This window comes from Patella vulgata, chromosome 1, assembly GCF_932274485.2.
Source record: "Patella vulgata chromosome 1, xgPatVulg1.2, whole genome shotgun sequence".
In the NCBI taxonomy this organism is placed as follows: domain Eukaryota; kingdom Metazoa; phylum Mollusca; class Gastropoda; family Patellidae; genus Patella; species Patella vulgata.
The window spans coordinates 42889491-42898045 of record NC_065879.2 but is presented as its reverse complement, the minus strand read 5'-3'; the positions used below and the strand labels follow the sequence as shown (position 1 = coordinate 42898045).

General features: G+C 36.8%; 1 long non-coding RNA gene across 8 annotated transcripts; it reads right to left on the bottom strand.

Annotated features, from left to right (window-relative positions):
• Positions 1–2397: 2397 nt before the first annotated feature.
• LOC126823118 (uncharacterized) lies at positions 2398–4678 on the bottom strand. Of its 8 annotated transcripts, none has more exons than XR_007681078.2 (3): positions 4623–4678; positions 3383–3565; positions 2398–2708 (listed from the first exon to the last, which is right to left on the bottom strand). It is a non-coding gene; the product is annotated as an uncharacterized LOC126823118 (long non-coding RNA). The 8 variants fall into 8 exon arrangements; XR_007681079.2 differs by having other exon boundaries at positions 4576–4652; XR_007681080.2 differs by lacking the exon at positions 4623–4678 and adding an exon at positions 4458–4587.
• Between the last annotated feature and the right edge of the window lie 3877 nt (positions 4679–8555).

Below are 8555 nucleotides of genomic sequence, written 5' to 3'. Positions count from 1 at the left end.
GAGTTATTATGTTCGAAAGTCTCAACCAATCAAGTTGCTTATCGCTCCGCTTACCCTGAGCAGAAAATGCTTATTATCGAACTTAGTCAAGGTATTGATGTGATAAAACTATACAAAAAGTGTCCTCTCTCTCACTTAATTAGAACTAATGTTATCATGTCCAAAAGCATCAACTAATCAAATTGCTTATCTCTGCTTACCCTAAGCAATCCATCAAGGCATTGATCATGACCTAATAAACATCTAAACCAAGTTTGAACATTCTAGCTCAATTAGAAAGAGAGTTATTGTGTCCCAAAACGTGAGATGGACGGACAAACCCATTTTAATAGTCCTCTGCTTTCTTCGAAAGACGGGGGACAATAAAAGTTTACCCTGGTGTGGGCATATGCATGGTGCAAGGGTAGCTCTTATTTGTATTTGTATCCAGATTAAATGAACTCTACCAACATTGCTGTCCAATTAGCAAATTGTTTGATTTCTCCACAAGCCATGATTAAAAAAAGGGTTGGTGTTTAATGGTACGGCTTTGACTCAATTAAGGGAAGATCTATAGACTGGGACAATTAGTGGTTCATTTTATCATTTTATTCCTTGTCGAACAAACTAATATCCCAATAACCCATTTGCTCACATTAAGTGTTCATCTAATCAGATTTCCTTTTATGAAAATAAGAGAACACTACCAGGGGTTATTTACACCAGCCTTGTTATGGCTATTAAAGCAAGGATGTTTTGCTGTGCCGGGGATCTGAGGTAGAAACTATTTTTTGACAATCCGGGGAGTTGGATGGCCGAATGGTTAGCATGTGCGCGCTGTATCATAACAACTGTCATTGAGTCAACGAGCATGGTTTCGAATCCCCAGTTGTACGTGGTAATTAGTAGGGTCGCCTGTCCAACCTCATGTTTTTTTTCTGGGTCCTCCGGTTGCCTCCCACTGCTAAAGACCCCTACCCACAAGCGAATTATTGAAATAAAATTGAACCATGTGTTAGTCTCAAAATGACCTAGTTTGTGTCAAGTGGAGTTAAACCTCATTTCTCTCAATCTCTCTCTTGACAATCCATATGAACTTCAGAATTGTTAGGGAAACGATATGAATTGATTCACAAAGAAAGCTCAATAAACCCTTATTCTGGAATATTGCCCCTACCCCCAATACTGTAATTTGGGCTCATATTTACAATGTCAATATAGATCCAGAATAACCCCCGACATGAATGTAGTATAATATAAAAATAAAACATAATATCTACTGAGAACATTTATGATTTCTTTAACTATTACACAATACATAAAATAATATGTTGTTTATCATATCAAAATTGTTGTCCCAGAAATTTAAATCCACAAGATTCTCTACCAAAATTTCTTACTGAAAGTATTAAAGATACATTAGTTAAGAGTTTTATAGAATTGGCCATTCTTGCTATAATAATTCAAAAATAGATGATAAAAAAAGATAATGTTGAAAATTTCAGTCAAATTACTTTGTTATGAACGGAATTGTCACTGTTAGAAGTTTGGACTAGAAATTGATCAATTGTGTCTTCACCGTCTATGAGAATTGGCGATCGTTTGATTGACAAACGATAACTCCATCCACATATTTTTAATTATCAATTAACATGCTCAATGGCTATGGTAGCCTATCTTGGCAGGCTTTTCATCACCAGTTTCTGGTTGTGACATCAGCGAGTAACGATAAACGTTAGCTTGGTCCGCCATTTATTGATTTAATTTTAAATGGACGAGGCTGTTTAAATCCAAACTGTATCCAAGCCATCCGTGTGTCTACAGAGTTGATTTTAAGCTTGTCGTGTAAATAGAGGTCTAATTAATAACTTCTGTAACATCTGAAGCCTAAATAAAGACTTGCAATAGGCATATTTAAGGGTTGCATAATGTATGTTTAAGTTAGTTGCTATGAATATTCAACACTGTCATTAATACTTCACAAAAGTACCATTTATCTAATTCAAATTTTTTATTCTAGCCCCTGTATTATTTTAATCTTTAACAAAAACATAAATATAATTTGTCTAGTGTATCTTGAAATAATTTCACTTTCACAGCACACAATATCCCAATTAGAGAAATCCTGGTTTACTAGGGAAGTCGAAAATTATGATATAAAATGTGTTCAAAACAATTACAGTTACGACAAAGTTTGCTGGTTGCATTAACTGTTGGTAAAGCCCTCACTTTCAAAATCTTGCCGATCGGTTAACATAGTCTTATTTAATGCTGATATTTGCTGTCCACAGACAAACATTCCTGCACCAAAGTTTGCCATGGCAATGACCAAAAAAGAAGATTTGGGTGAAATTTTGCGTAATAAGGAATTAAAGTCTTTTTTCTGTGCTAATGAAGGAACCGTAAATATTTTAAGTGATCGAGCAACAATTATTGTACTGAATGTCCCCAACACTAAAGGATAAACAGTTCCAACAAAAGCCTGTATAACACCTGATTTAATTTCTTCACAAACAGGGCAGCTGAAGTCTGCAGCTAAAATTTTGTTTTTCACAAACATTTCATGAGCCACCATCATGGTGCACGTAGGAATTATCACAGTGGGTGCAAATGTATTGAATCTGCCCATGTTGCCCAAATAGAACTTCTTTCTGTAGTGAGAATTGATAGATAAGCAACCTAGAACTGCTATTCCTCCCAGAATTCCCTGACCAATTCCAAACGGCCACCTGTATAAAACAAGCATAAATAAAAAAAAAAAACATTTATAAATATTTGAAGAATAAGTCATCAAAATCCAAAATTAACGGTATTGCTTTCATATATTAAAAGATAATCCAGTAAATATAAAGTCAAATTGAATGTAATTCAAACATGTACTACCCCACAATGCACAACATGTACCGTACATACCAAGTTTTGGTCAAATCACTGCAAGAAAATCAGAAAAAAATAAACTGACAAGGGGTACATACCAAGTTTCAGTCAAATTAATATATGGAAAACTGAACTGACAATGGGTAAATTTCAAGGCCTTGACTGCACAATTAATGCTTGTCATTACTGCTAATTTGTGTTTTAATTTGTAATTTTATACTGTATAAAAGAACCCTTTTGGGTTAAAACATACAAATCTTAATCAGCTGCTTTGCAATCTGAACTTTCCAACAAATGAGAGTAAGCACACCCCCTACTCCATGCATGAAATTTGACACCAATAATTACCATATGCATCAATGTATCTAAGTCATTTGGAATGGAGCAATAGATTGGGCATAAATTCCTCAAAACAATTCACCATACCAAATTTTTATTTCAGGAAATTGCAATTCTATGCTTATTTCTTTTTGATCATTATAACAAGGCCCCTTTTTTTCACAGAATTAAAATAGACATAGCTTACATTTCATAGTGAGGAGACCAATTTGATACTCTGTCCTTGTTGTATTCTAGAATTTCATCCCGGGTCATGCGAATAGCACCTTCAGGAATAGCACTGCTCGTAGACTGGTAGGCCTTTTGTTGTATAGCCTGAGAAAAGTTGGTCATCTTGACTGTATAGCTCCTTCAAAATTGATGCTAAATTCTGAAAGTTGATATAAGATGTGTGAAAAATATAATCTAATGCTAAACAGAGAGAGAGAGAGAAATGGGGTTTAACGTCCACTCGACACAAACTATGTCATTTCGGGACTAACATATGGTTTAATTTTATTTACATAATTCGCTTGCGCGTAGGGGTCTTTAGCAGTGGGAGGAAACCGGAGGACCCGGAGAAAATCCACGAGGTTGGACAGGCGACCCTACTCCTTGCCACGTACAACCGGGGATTCGAAACCACGCCAGTCGACTCAATGACAGACTTTATGATACCGCGCGCGCACGCTAACAATTCAGCCATCCAACCCCCCAATGCTAAACAGAGTTTAAAGTCTGTGAATATCACTTGAGGGATTGCGGACAACTACTGTCAATGTTGAATCTCTACAAACAAGGTGGTGGAGTAAATTTCATGTTGAATAAAGGTCAATATCTTTTGCTTACATAACTTGTAGGCCTACTGCTGCTATTTAATATAGTGTTACCACAATATTATTTATCTTGTAAATTATCACTAAATTGACTATGAGTAACTTTAGAAATTACAACGGAAATTATATTACACCAACCGATACAAAGGAGTCAGCCTTTACGTGTCCCTTTAATTTAATGTGTGTGCGGCATTTTCTTTACTTCACCATCGGGAATAAACGAAAAGTTTACAGTTTCCAACGGGTAAACAAATCGTTAGAATCATAATTTTCAATTAGAATAAGTGCTAGAAGAGTGGAAGGGGGGGGGGGTTGTACTTTACTCGTCGCTGAATATGATGAATAAAAAAAGAATAGGCTACATCATAGAACTGTGCTAGAATATACGATCTATCTATGGCTACACATAGACAATGCTACGCAAGACTGAAGTTGATGAAGACTGACACGTTTTCTCTTTACGTTTCATCTCTTTACTTGACCACCTTTGTAAAATTGCAATGACATTTTATTTTCCTGATCAACAGCTTATCTATATAGATTAAATACGTATTAAGAACTTGACTTGATCAATTCTTTGGCAGTTAAAGTCTCAAAATCAGGGATTTTAACCTTGAACTGGGCGCTGCCATGATGGGTTAATCTAAATTTAAGAATGTGTATTCTCACGAATAGAACGAAACGAACGCTGGAAACATTGTCCTTAAAGCAGGTCTAGCTTTAGCTACAATTAAATTATTATTATTATTATTGTTCGATTTATAGCGCTTCATTACACATGAGTGTTTCTAAGCGCATTCACAACAAAAGAGTTCAAAAACATTGAAATAAGTATGTCTTTAAGTTAGTCTTAAAGCTCTGGGTGAAAGAGGACTCTCGAAGAGTTTTTGGAAGATCATTCCACATTTTAGCTGCTTTGACGGAGAAAGCATATTCACCAGAGCGCTTATTATATTTGGGGATCCTCAATATGCTACGATCACTTGAAGAACGAAGGTTGGATCGCCGGGGTGTATAGAAATCAAAGAGTTCTTTTAAATAACTGGGTGCGGTGTCAGAATAAATTGATTTAAACACATTCACAAGAGCTTTAAATTGAACCCTCGCTCGAACTGGAAGCCAATGGTGTTTCTGTAACTTAGCTGATATATGATCAAATTTTCGTGTTTTAGTTATGGGACGTGCAGCATTGTTTTGCGCTATTTGTAGCCTGTTTAAAGCTGTTTCTGGTGCTCCTAATAGAAGAGAATTTGCATAGTCCATGTGCGATGTTACTAATGCTCGAACAACACTCTGGCAAGCACCAGTATTAAGATTAGAGCGTATTCTCGAAATAGCTCTCATTTGATGATTCATTTTTCGTATGTTACTATTGATTTGGGGAACTGGGGACATAAATTAATCGGTAACATAGCCCAGATTTTTAGCCTGCTTCTTGGGAGATATAGAGCAATCACCGATCTGAATGGAACCCACTTTAATCAATTTACTGGATTGTGATTTTGATAATATGACAACAAATTCGGATTTGTCATCGTTAAGTTTTAGCCTATATCTGGTCATCGATGTATCGTTGGACTGTGTAAGGCGGGAGACATCAGTAGTGGAACCATTTCTAGTCTACTTTTAGTGACTGAACATATATATTATTTACACAAGGTATAACATGTTGAAAGTAGGCCTACACGCATTTGTCCAAACTCAAACTGTCCAATACAGATTACATGACCTCGATCTCGCGTCTAGATTTTGATTAAAATTGTTTAAATGAACATTTACGATATCACTAGGCCTACTTTTATCAGTTATAATTACCACTGACAAAATCGTAAAATTCAATTACAACTGCAAATATCCAGGTTGATCTCGGCCTCGTTTCCGTATATGTTAAGGCACGTGATATCCTACATTTGCATATCAAACTTGGTGCTCTGCGTAAGATGTTATGTAGAAAGCGTAAAGGAAAAATGAGATACGACAGAACGCTAATGTAAAATGTGATGATTGAAATGTCAAAAGTAGACACGTCAAAACAGCATTTACCAATAACACATTTGCAAGGGCGTGGATTTGTCATAACTTTTGGGGGTGACGGATGAACCCTGGAACCTACGAACAGTTTACTGTACCAGTGTTATTTCGATGAAGGCTGCAACTAGGGGTAATATGATGACAATATGGAAAAATTGACTACCTACATCAAAGCTGCATAAAAATATTAATTGTTCATGAAGTTAAGTGAATCGTCCAAAGACGTTCGTTCTACGATCAGGACTGTTCTCTTGGCGACATGCACCGCACACGCCATCAAGTGGTTCAGTCGGTTTTGCGTCATGGAGTTGCGTAGCCAAGTTTTGATATGGAGCAGAGTGCTGAAGGATCGCTCGGCTGAGCAGAAACTAGCAGGGTTCAACAGTGTGGGATGAGAAGAGCTTCGACAGAAGGGAGCATCTGCCTCACTTCAGGTGACATAATGAGGAACGCTTCGTACACAAGTGAAATAGATTTGGCCGAAAACTGGCGCTTGAAGAATGGCAATTCTTGTTCCAGTCCCGATTCGGTTCCAGATACGTAGAAACAATCTCACCATCATGTGGATATAAACCTGAAAATCTGTCCTGGCGATCAAAATCATGGTGGGGGGGGGGGGACAGAGACCTATTCGCCCCCCCCCCCCCCCAAATCCACGCCCATGCACATTTGACACTTAAAGATACATTATGATAGATTTTAAGGGAGAGTTGGCCATTCTTGCTATAACAGTTCAAAAATAGATGATGAAAGAAGAATATATTGAAAATTTCAGTCAAATTACTTTATTCTGAACAAAGTTATCACTATTGTAATTTTTGACTAGAAATGGGAGTCAATTCTCTCTTCACCGTCTCCGAGAATAGACGATCGTTTGATTGACGGGGTTAACTCCACCTACATAATCTCGATTATCAAGTAACGTTTTCAATGGCTGTGGTTTGATACGGGGTTGCAATTCAATTCGTATCACATTTATTTTTACTACAAATTAAAAATAAGACTTTTAATATATAGATAAGAATGGACCAAATCAATGAGGCATAATTATAGCCGACTTCTTGTTAGCTTGCGTGTACTCTTGTACTGTAACTGGTAGGCCTGCGTAACTCCCGAACAGTGTTCCAATGGAGCTGCAATTCAACTGGGGTAATGTTAGCTACGATGTTTATCAATTTCTATAATTTTTCTGTAAACGCAAGTGACAAAAGAGCGTAGCCTGTAATACCGACATCCAATCTCTCATTTTAACAACAACTAAACATAATATCAATGCCGTATACATGTATATCGAACTTTCAATCAAATTGACTGACACGCGGCCTCGCTCAACAGCGGTCTCGCTTCGTACAATCTATCATTTAGCCTCGATCTAAAATTATTTCCGGGAGTATGACGTCAACGTAACGGTTTATCTCCGCTTACGACGCCATTTAAAAATTTAATCAATCAACGAAGTCCTGTTTAAATCCAAGCCGAATCCAAGCCATCTGTGGGTCTACAGAGTTGATTTTGTGCTTGTTGTGTAAATAAAGATCTAATTTATAATTTCTATGACATCTGAAGCCTAAATAAAGACTTGTAATAATCAGATTTAGCTCTTGCATAATGTATGTTTAACATTTGACGTTTTACTTGTGCATTTAACTTTGGTCTTAGAGGTAATTTGATTTTATCATTACAGGTATTAACACTTTGTACATTGTACTTTTTACACGTAATCAATAGAAAAGACATTTTAGCAGAGCATTTAATATTGGCAGCGATACTCTTCCATATAACAGAGCATAATGCCTGAGGTGCAGCATGTTGTGATTGCGTATATGCTTCCTCATTTCAAACACTTATATTACTGGATCGATGATAAACAGAATTGCCATAGCTTCATTCTGTTTTTTTATAGCTCAAACACAGACGTCGTATATGAATATTCGACAAACTGTCCAGGGCAGTATATTTATTTCCACAAAAATGGCTTTACTGCGGAAGACCATTTGGGCCAACCATAACTACGAGATAATCAATTTTTTTTTCATTTGATCGACCCTAATGTTTCTATGAAACATTGATCTAAAATGGAACACTCAACATTTATTTCCCGAATAAATTATTGAAGATAGCAATTATCTTTATATTAAATTAATCACTATAATTATCAACATGGCTCCTTAAACCAAATAGGGGGGGGGGGCGAATGGTTAGGACGCGCGCGCTGTATCATACGGTCTGTCATTGAGTCAACTGGCGGGGTTTCGATTCCCCGGTTGTACGTGACAAGGAGTAGGGTTGAACCTCGTGGTTTTTCTCCGGGTCCCCCGGTTTCCTCCCACAGCTAAAGACTCCTACGCGCAAGCGAATTATGGAAATAAAATTGAATCATATGTTAGTCCCGAAATGACCTAGTTTGTGTCGAGTGGACGTTAAATCCAATTTCTCTCTCTCCTTAAATACCTTCACAGAACTACATATCTATAAACTCAACACTGAACTGTTATCCGATTCAAAGTGTAATAC